Source organism: Equus quagga, chromosome 1 (assembly GCF_021613505.1).
Source record: "Equus quagga isolate Etosha38 chromosome 1, UCLA_HA_Equagga_1.0, whole genome shotgun sequence".
Taxonomy (NCBI): domain Eukaryota; kingdom Metazoa; phylum Chordata; class Mammalia; order Perissodactyla; family Equidae; genus Equus; species Equus quagga.
Window position 1 is genome coordinate 138,452,804 of NC_060267.1, and position 10,448 is coordinate 138,463,251.

A 10,448-nucleotide genomic window follows, 5' to 3' on the forward strand; every position below is an offset into this window, starting at 1 on the left:
ACTTTGTATGTGGGACGCCTGCCACAGCATGGCTTGGTGAGCAGTACTAGGTCTGCACCCAGGATCCGAACTGGCAAACCCCTGGGCCATTGAAGTGGAATGTGCAAACTTAACCGCTGAGCCACAGGGCTGGCCCCTTTGTTTTTTTGATAGTAGTTATCTTAATGGATGTGAGGTACTATCTCATTGTAGTGGTTTATTTATTTACTTTTTTATTGCTGTATTTTATTCAGGTCTTAATAATTTATAACATCATGAAATTCCAGTTGAACGTTATTGTTTGTCAGTCACCATATAAACATGCCCGTTTACCCCTTATGCCTACCTCCCAACCCCCTTCCCCTCTGGTAACCACTAATCTGTTCTCTTTGTTCATGTGTTAGTTTGTCTTCCACATATGAGCGAAATCATATGGTGTTTGTCTTTCTCTATCTGGCTTATTTCACTTAACATAATACCCCCAAGGTCCATCCATGTTGTCGTGAATGGGGCGATTTTGTCTTTTTTTTATGGCTGAGAAGTATTCCATTGTATATATATGTCACATCTTCTTTATCCATTCATCAGTCGATGGGCACTTGGGTTGCTTTCACTTCTTGGCTATTGTGAATAATGCTGCAATGAACAAAGGGGTGCGTAAGTCTCCTTGAACTATTGATTTCAAGTTGTTTGGATAAATACCCAGTAGTGGGATAGCTGGATTATATGGTGTTTCTATTTTTAACTTTTTGAGAAATCTTTGTACTGTTTTCCATAGTGGCTGCACCAGTTTGCATTCCCACCAGCAGCGTGTGAGGGTTCCATTTCCTCCACATCCTCTCCAGAATGTTATTTTTTGTCTTGGTGTTTATAGCCATTCTAACAGGTATAAGGTGATAATCTTAGTGTAGTTTTGATTTGCATTTCCCTGATGATTAGTGATGTTGAACATCTTTTCATGTGCCTACTGGCCATCTGTATATCTTTGGAAGAATGTCTGTTCATATCCTCTCCTTGTTTTTTGATTGAGTTGTTTTTTTTGTTGTTGTTGAGTTGTGTGAGTTCTTTATGTACTTTGGAGATTAACCCCTTGTTGGATATATGATTGCAAATATTTTCTCTCAGTTGGTGGGTTGTCTTTTTGTTTTATTCCTGATTTCCTTTGCCTTGCAGAAGCTCTTTAGCCTGATGTAGTCCCACTTGTTTATTTTTTCTTTTGTTTCCCTTGCTTGAGTAGACTTGGTATTTGAAAAGATCCTTCTAAGACCAATGTCAGAGAGTGTACTGCCTATAATTTCTTCTGTGAGTTTTATGGTTTCACGTCTTACCTTCAAGTCTGTGATCCATTTTGAGTTAACTTTTGTGTATGGCGAAAGATTATGGTCTACTTTCATTCTTTTGCATGTGGCTGTCCAGCTTTCCCAGCACCATTTATTGAAGACACTTTCCTTTCTCCATTGTATATTCTTAGCTCTTTTTTGCCTCATATGAATTTTAGGATTATTTCTATTTCTTTTGTTGCCTCTGCTTTTGGTGTCATATTCAAGAAATCCTTGCTGAATCTAATATAATGAAACTTTCCCCCGATGTTATCTTTTAAGAATTTTATAGTTTTAACTCTTCATTTGGGTCTGCAATCCGTTTTGAGTTACTTTTTGTGTATAGTACAAGGTAAGGGTCCAACTTAACTCTTTCGTATGTGGCAGTCCAGTTTTATTAGCGCTATTTGTTGAAAAGATGGTCCCAGGGAGAAGGGCCCCAGGTGAACCTCATCTCTTTGCTCTCTTCTTTGCCATTTTTCCTCTCACGAACAGCCCTTTTTGCACGTTTTGTGTTTGGAATGGAACCATCTCCCAAGAGACATATTAAAAGCTTTTTTTTCCCAAAAGATTTTATTTTTCCTTTTTCTCCCAAAGCCCCCTGGTATAGTTGTGTATTTTCAGTTTTGGATCCTTTTGGTTGTGGCATGTGGGATGCCACCTCAACATGGCCTGATGAGCGGTGCCATGTCTGCATCCAGGATCCGAACCAGCGAAACCCTGGGCTGCCGAAGCACTGCGTGTGAGCTTAACCACTCGGCCACGGGGCCGGCCCCTAAAAGCTTTTGAGATAGTAATAAAGTAGAGGCTCATCACACCTCCACTTTGGGTAAACTCTCCAGAACTCTCGTGCTCTCCAGCAGACCATACTTCTGTCAGGAAACCAGGCAATGGGCATCCGTCCTCTGTGGCCTGGATGTGACCATGTGTGGCTGAGAGCAGGAGGCTGGCTCTGGCCATGTTCCTACCTGCACCTGCTGGGACTGAGGCTGAGGGCACCCTCCCCTGGGCCAAAGATCTTATCTTGTGAAAACAGGGCCTGCCGCATTGGACTCCCAGGTTGTTTCTAGCTTTAAAACAGATTCTTTGCCCACATTCATAGCAGTGGTCAGTTCAATCCCTTTGTTAGTCATTCCTGACCAGATCAAGAGGGAATAAGAATGTAGGTAGCTGGCATTGTGGAAGAAAATCTTTAGTAAGTTTGTTGATATTCAGTTATGAAGGTGAGCATCATGTACATGGTTATTTGTGATGACTATCGCAACCAATTAATTTAATTTGCTCTTCCTTCAATATGAGTGTTGCTGTGCCATCCCAACAATTATTCTAAATGTGGCAATAATCATCCCCGTGAATATGTGTGTTTTCAAGCCTCCACTTCTCTGAAATCAGCTTTCATTCGTTAACTGAAATCCCTGTCTTTTTTCAGTACTGTTAACTTGGTCTGCTGAAAATTCTTCCAGCTTATTTGGCTAATTTTGATGCTTAGAGAAGCAGAATTTCCTGTCCTGATCATTGGTCCACTTTGCAAAGCAGCTTTTAGGAAAACTTTCTTTCCCCCGAAGATTAATTGTTTGCACCAGTGGACTAGTTTAGCACAGGGAAGAGACTTACAGCGACTTTCCGCTGTGTACCAAACAAGGTACTGGATGCTCTAGGGAGCACAAAGGCAATTCAGCTGTGACCTTCTCCCGAGCGGGACTAGTCAATTAGGGGAGGCCGAGAGGCACAATGGACACAGGGCAGGGGGGAAATACACAGTTACAGAAACTTAAGACAAGGAGCCTGCTATTCCACAGAGCAGCTTTATTCATCATGTTTTAATTTTAGCTTTTCAGTGCAGTAATACATTCACATGGCACAAAATTCAAAAGGTACGACAGAGTATACATGAGAAAGTTTCCCTTCTTTCTTGCCCATGGCCGCCAGATCCTCTCCCCAGAGGCAGCCAGTGTTACCAGTTCTCGAGTGTCCCTTCAGGGGTGCTCTGTGCCTAATACAAATACAAGAGTCTTTTCTTTTACATGAAAGTAGCACCCTATACTCCGTGCTTTTTTCTCTGTGATAGTTCATTATCAATACATAAGAGCTTTCTCATTGTCTTTACAACTGGATAATATTCCATTGGCAGGAGGTACCTTAATTTAAGTTAGTCAGAGCTTTATTGATGGATGTGTAAGGTGTTTTAAATTTTGCTAGTGTAGACAACACCGAGTAACCTTCTATATGCATCAGTCCACGTGTGGCCAAATGTATCTGTCCATCACTTACCAGAGGCAGGAGTGCTGGGTTGGTGAGTATGTGCTTTTGTAATTTTGATAGTTCTCACTAGATAAACCACCATAGAGGTTTTGTCCGCGTATGCTTCTCAGCTGTGTGTGGCAGTGCCTGTTTGTTCACACCCTCACCAGCACTGTGGTACCACACAGTTTCATCTTTGCCAATTTGATAGGTGAAAAAATAATTTGTTTAGATTTTTCCCCCCAAACTTCTAAGTTCAACCTACAGAAAAGTTAAAAGAATAATAGAATGAACGTTCATGTTATATCAGGGATAGTTTTTTTGTTTATTTGTTTCTCTCTTGTTGCAATAAGGTTGAAAGGCCATTTCTCTTTTCTGTGAAAAAGCTGTTTGTATTCTTTACCCAGTTTTCTTTTGGGCTTTGGTATTTTTTAAATTGATTTTGTAAAAATTGTTTATATATGAAATAATTAGCACTTTGTCAGTCATATGAATGGCAGTTATATTTTTCCATATTGTTATTTATCTTACTTAGGATGGTTTTGTCATGAAAAAATTTTGGTTCTTACTCAGGTCATGTTTATTGACCTTTTAAGGCATCTGAGTTCTCTGTCATACCTAGAAAGATCCCTGAAGTAGAGGAATATGAAAATTATCTTCTGGTTTCTTAAAGCACATTTTATATTTCATTTTTTTTTTTACCTTTAAATCTTTTATCCATGTGGAATTTATTTTGGTGTTAGGTGTGGGTCCAACTTAATTTCTTCCCAAATGGCCACCCATTTGTTGCAACACGTTTTATTGAACAATTCATCTTTCTCCCACTTGTTTAAATATTCTTTATCATTTACTGCATATGATGTACTTTGCCACATATCAGGTACATTTGGGTCTATTTCTGGACTTTCTATTCTATACATCAATTCATGTATTTACGCGTTAATACCACATCATTTTAATTACTCCAGCTTTATCGTTTTTTTTAAATATTTTATTTTTTTTTCCTTTTTCTCCCCAAAGCCCCCCAGTACATACTTGTATATTCTTCGTTGTGGGTCTTTCTAGTTGTGGCGTGTGGGACGCTGCCTCAACGTGGTTTGATGAGCAGTGCCATGTCCGCGCCCAGGATTCGAACCAACGAAACACTGGGCCGCCTGCAGCGGAGCGCACGAACTTAACCACTCGGCCATGGGGCCAGCCCCCATCTAGCTTTATCGTTTTGATATTTGGTAAAAGTAATTCTCATTCATTACCTTTAATCTTCAGAACTTTTCTGGCTATTTTTGTTTTCCTGTATGAACTTTAAAATAAGTTTGTTTAGTTGAAAAAAGTCCTGTTTGTTTTTATTGGGACTGTGTTACATTTTTAGGTTAATGTAGGAAGAGTGACATTTTGGCGATATCTTCCCCACTAAGATGATTGCATGCCTTTCTCTTTGTTCAAGTCTTCTTTTATGTCCCTCAGAGTTTGAGAGATTTCTTGGCATTTCATGTTAAGTTTATTCTCAGATCTTTTTTCTTTGTTTGTTTTTGGGGTTATTGAAACAGTATATCTTCTACCTACTTGTTGATGATGTCTGTGAAGGCATTGATTTCTGTATATTAATTTTCACCACCTTACCTGATTGTTTTATCAACTGTAAAAGGTTTTCAATGGGTTCTCTTGGATTTTCTAGATATATAATAATATCTTCTTCAAATACTGATAATTTTATTACCTTTTATTTTCCAGTGGTATAGCTGTGTTTTCTTTCTGTTGCCTAAATTGTGATAGCTGGTATCTTCGCAACAGTAGTAAATAGTGGTTAAGTGCATAGCCTCATTTGGCCTCTGACTTTAGTGGGAATTCTTGTAATGTACGTAATTAGATGTGTGTATGGCCTTAATTTTAGCTTTGAGGTTGAGAAGGATGTAAATATGTAGTTGAAGTTTGTATCTTACTATATGTATTTTTTTTTTTTTAAGATTTTATTTTTTTCCTTTTTCTCCCGAAAGCCCCCAGGTACATAGTTGTGTATTCTTAGTTGTGGGTCCCTCTAGTTGTGGTATGTGGGATGCCACCTCAGCGTGGCTTGATGAGCGGTGCCATGTCCGCGCCCAGGATTCGAACCAACGAAATCCTGGGCCGCCTGCAGCGGAGCGCGCGAACTTTACCACTCAGCCACGGGGCCGGCCCTTACTATATGTATTTTAAATGTAAATCAGTATATAAATATTTGCTAAATGTCTGTCTATTCTTATTAAAGTTGTTTTATTTAATTTTTTTGGCTTTATTGAAGTATAATTGACAAGTAAAATTGTATATATATTTAAAGTATACAACATGATGATTTGACATATATATACTTTGTGAAATGATTACCACAATCAGGTTAATTAACATGTCCATCCCCTCACATAGTTACCTTTTTTGTATGTAGTGAGAATGCTTACAGCCTACAGGCATACCTCCTTTTTTTGCAGTTTGTTTTATTGTGCTTTGCAGATACTGTGTTTTTTACAAGACCCTCAACCAGCAAAAACATTACAACCTCCTGAAGGCTCCGATTATGGGTAACACTTTTTAACAATAAAGTATTTTTTAATTAAGATATGTATATATTTTTTTAGACATAATGCTCTTGCACTCTTAAGAGACTCCAGTATAGTGTAAACATAACTTTTATAAGCACTGGGAAACCACAAAGTTTGTTGACTTGTTTTATTGCGATGTTCACTTTATTGTAGTGGTTGGAACTGAACCCGGAGTATCTTTGAGGTATGCTTGTATTCTCTTAGTGAATTTCAGGTACAACAGTATTATTCACTCCAGTCACCATGCTGTACATTAGACCCCCAGAGCTTATTCATCTTATAACTGAAGGCTTCTACCCTTTGACCAGCCATCTCCCCATCTCCCCTACCCTCTAGCCCCTGGTAATAGCCATTCTACTCTCTGTTTCTCTGAGTTTGACACTTTTTTGTTTTGTTTTGTTTTTTAAGATTCCACATATGAGTGAGATTATACAGTATTTATCTTGTTCTCTTTGGCTGATTTCTCTTAGCATCATGTTCTCTCGGTTCTTCTATGTTGTTGCAAATGGCAGGATTTCTTTATTTTTCATGGATGAATAATATTTCATTGTGTATATATATATATGTATATATATATACACACAACATACATATGTGTGTGTGTATACACTACATTGTCTTACCCATTTATCTGTTGATGGACAGTTAGGTTCTTTCTTGGCTATTGTGAATAATGCTGCAGTGAACATGGGTGTGCAGATATCTCTTCAAGATAATGATTTTGTTTCCTTGGGTATATACCCAGAAGTGGGATTGCTGGATCATATGGTAGTTCTGTTTTAAATTTTTTGAGGAACCTCTTTATTGTTTTCCATAATGGCTGTACCAATTTACATTCCCACCAACCATGTACAAGGGTTCCCTTTTCTCCATATCCTTGCCAACATGTGTTATCTGTTGTCTTTTTTATAAATGCCATCCTAACAGGTATGAGGTGGTATCTCTATTGTGGTTTTGATTTGCATTTCTCTTATGATTAGTGATGTTGAACACTTTTTCATGTACGTGTTGGACGTTCGTATGTCTTCTTTGGAAAAATGTCTGTTCAGATCCTTTGCCCATTTTTTAATTGAGTTATTATTATTTTTTTGCCAGTGAGTAATATAACTTCCTTATATGTTTTGGATATTAACTCCTTATCAAATATATGGTTTGCAAATATTTTTTCCTGTTCCGTAGGTTGCCTTTTCGTTTTGTTGATTAATTCCTTTGCTGTGCAGAAGCTTTTTAATTTGATGTAGTACTATTTGTTTATTTTTTCTCTTTTTGCCTGTGCTTTTGGTGTCGTATCCAAAAATCATTGCCAAGACCGATGTCAAGGAGCTTTTTCTGTGCGTTTTCTTTTAGGACTTTTATGACTTGGGATCTTACATTTAAGTCTTTAATGCATTTGAGGTAATTTTTTGAGTGGTAAAGGATAAGGATCCAGTTTCATTATTTTGCATGTGGTTATCCTGATTTCCCAACACCATATATTGAAGAGACTGTCTTTTCCCCATTGTGTATTCTTGGTGCCCTTGTCAAAGATTAGTTGACTCTGCATGTGTGGGTTTCTATCTGGGCTCTCTACTCTGTTCCATTGGTTATATGTCTGTTTTCATGTTGGTATCATACTATTGATTACTATAGCTTTTTAATGTAGTTTGAAATCAGAAAGTATGATGCCTCTAGCTTTGTTGTTCTTTCTCAAGATTGCTTTGACTGTTTGGGGTCTTTTGTTTCATACGAATTCTAGGAATATTTTTTTCTGTTTTTTGTGAAAAATACCAATTGAATTTTGATACAAATTGCATTGAATCCGTAGATTGCTTTGGGTAGTATGGATATTTTAACAATATTAATCTTCTAACTAGTGAGCATAGGATATTTTTCCATTTATTTGTGTCTTCCCCAATTTCTTTCATCAATGTCTTACAGTTTTCAGTATGCAGGTCTTTCACCTCCTTGGTTAAATTTATTGCTAAGTATTTTATTCTTTTTGATGCTATTGTAAATGGGGTTGTTTTCTTAATTTCTTTCTCTGATAGTTTGTTGTTAGCATATAGAAACACGATTGATTTTTGTATAGTGATTTTTGTATCCTTTTACAACTTTACTGAATTTATTAGTTCTAACAGTTTTTTGGTGGAGTTTAGAACATAAAATCAAGTTATCTGTAGACAGTTTTACTTCTTCCTTTCCAATTTGAATATTTTTTTTCTTACCTAATTGCTCTGGCTGGGATTTCCAGTACTATATTGAGTAGAAGTGGCAAAAGTGGGCACCCTTGTCTTGTTCCTGCTCTTAGAGAAAAAGCTTTCAGTTTTCATTATTGAGTATGATGTTAGCTGTGAGCCTCTCATATATGACTTTTATCATGTTGAGGTACAGTCTTTCTATATCCAATTTGTTGAGAGTTTTTAGCATGAAAAGTGTTGAATCTTGTCAGATGCTTTTTCTACATCTATTGGGATGATCATATAATTTTTATCCTTTATTCTGTTAATGTGGTGTATCATGTTTATTGATTTGTGTATGTCGAAGCATCTTTGCACACCAGGAATAAATCTAACTTTATTGTAGTGTAAGATCTTTTTAATATGCCCTTGGATTCAGTTTGCTATTTTTTTTTTAGGTATTTTCCATCTGTATTCATCAGAGATATTGGCCTGTAATTTTCTTTTCTTGTAGTGTCCTTGTTGGACTTTGGTATCAGGGTAATGCTGGCCTTGTAAAATTAGTTTAGAACTGTTCCCTCCTCTTCATTTTTTTGGAAGAGTTTGAGAAGGATTGCGTATTAATTCTTCTTTATAAGTTTGGTAGAATTCTCCAGTAAAGCCATCTGGTCCTTGACTTTTGCTTTTTGGAAGGTTTTGGATTACTGATTTAATCTCCTTACTGGTAATCAGTCTGTTCAGATTTTCTGTTTCTTCATGATTCAGTCTTGGTAGGTTGTATGTTTCTAGGAATTTATCCATTTCTTATAGATTGTGAAAGTTATTGGCATATAATTGTTCATAGTAGTCTCTGATGATCCTTTGTATTTCTGTGGTATCAGTTATAATGTCTCCTCCTTCCTTTCTTTAAAAAAAATTCATATTGACTTTTTTTTCACTTAGCAGTAATCGCGCCTCAGATAAACCTCATTGGTTACGATACTGCCACTGCAGCAAAGCTGACTGTTTTTTCTCAAAGATCGGCACCTGAGCTAACATCTGTTGCCAATCTTCTTTTTTTTTTCTTTCTCCCCAAATGCCTCCAGTACATAGTTGTACATTCTAGTTGTAGGTTCTTCTAGTTGAGCTATATGGGATGCCACTTTAGCATGGCTTGATGAGCAGTGCTAGGTGTATGCGCGGGATCTCAACCAGTGAAACCCTGGTCCACTGAAGCATAGTGTGCGAACTTAACCACTCAGCCACAGGGCCAGCCCTATCATTTCTGATTTTATTTATTAGAGTCCTCTCTCTTTTTTCCTTGGTGAGTCTAGTTGTAGGGTTGTCAGTATTGTTCATCTTTTTAAAAAAACCCAGCTCTGGGGCCAGCCTGGTGGCGCAGCAGTTAAGTTCACACGTTCCACTTCTCAGCGGCACAGGGTTTGCTGGTTCGGATCCTGGGTGTGGACATGGCACCACTTGGCAAAAGCCATGCTCTGGCAGGCATCCCACATATAAAGTCAAGGAAGCTGGGCACGGATGTTAGCTCAGGGCCAGTCTTCCTCAGCAAAAAGAGGAGGGTTGGCAGCAGTTAGCTCAGGGCTAATCTTCCTCAAAAAAAAAAAAAAATTAGGGCTGGCCCTGTGGCCGAGTGGTTAGGTTCACGTGCACTGCTGCAGCGGCCCAGGGTTTCGTCAGTTCGGATCCTGGGCGCACACATGGCACCGCTCATCAAGCTGTGCTGAGGTGGCATCCCACATGCCACAACTAGAAGGACCCACAACTAAAAATACACAACTATGTACCAGGTCTCTTGGGGAGAAAAAGGAAAAGTAAAATTTTTTTTTTTTTGAGAAAGATTAGCCCTGAGCTAACTGATGCCAATCCTCCTCTTTTTGCTGAGGAAGACTGGCCCTGAGCCAACATCTGTGCCCATCCTCCTCTACTCTATATGTGGGATGCCTACCACAGCATAGCTTGCCATGTGGTACCATGTCTACGCCTGGGATCCAAACTGGTGAACCCTGGACCACCAAAGCAGAACGTGTGCACTTAACTGCTGTGCCACTGGGCCGGCTCCGGAAAAATAAAATCTTTAAAAAAAGGAAAAAAGAATGTGGAAGCTCCAACCAGCAGAAATCACCATTCTTTAAAAAATAAATAAATAAATAAATAAATAAATAAATAAATAAATAAATAAA

The 10,448-nt window shown here is 38.1% G+C and overlaps 1 protein-coding gene and 1 pseudogene across 3 annotated transcripts in view; one reads left to right on the forward strand and one right to left on the reverse strand.

Moving 5' to 3' along the window:
• Nucleotides 1-10,448, forward strand: part of SCAP (SREBF chaperone) — an 80,662-nt gene that overhangs the window by 6,707 nt on the left and 63,507 nt on the right. The gene's annotated exons all lie outside the window — the stretch shown is intronic.
• LOC124231439 (uncharacterized) lies at nucleotides 9,145-9,268 on the reverse strand (annotated as a pseudogene).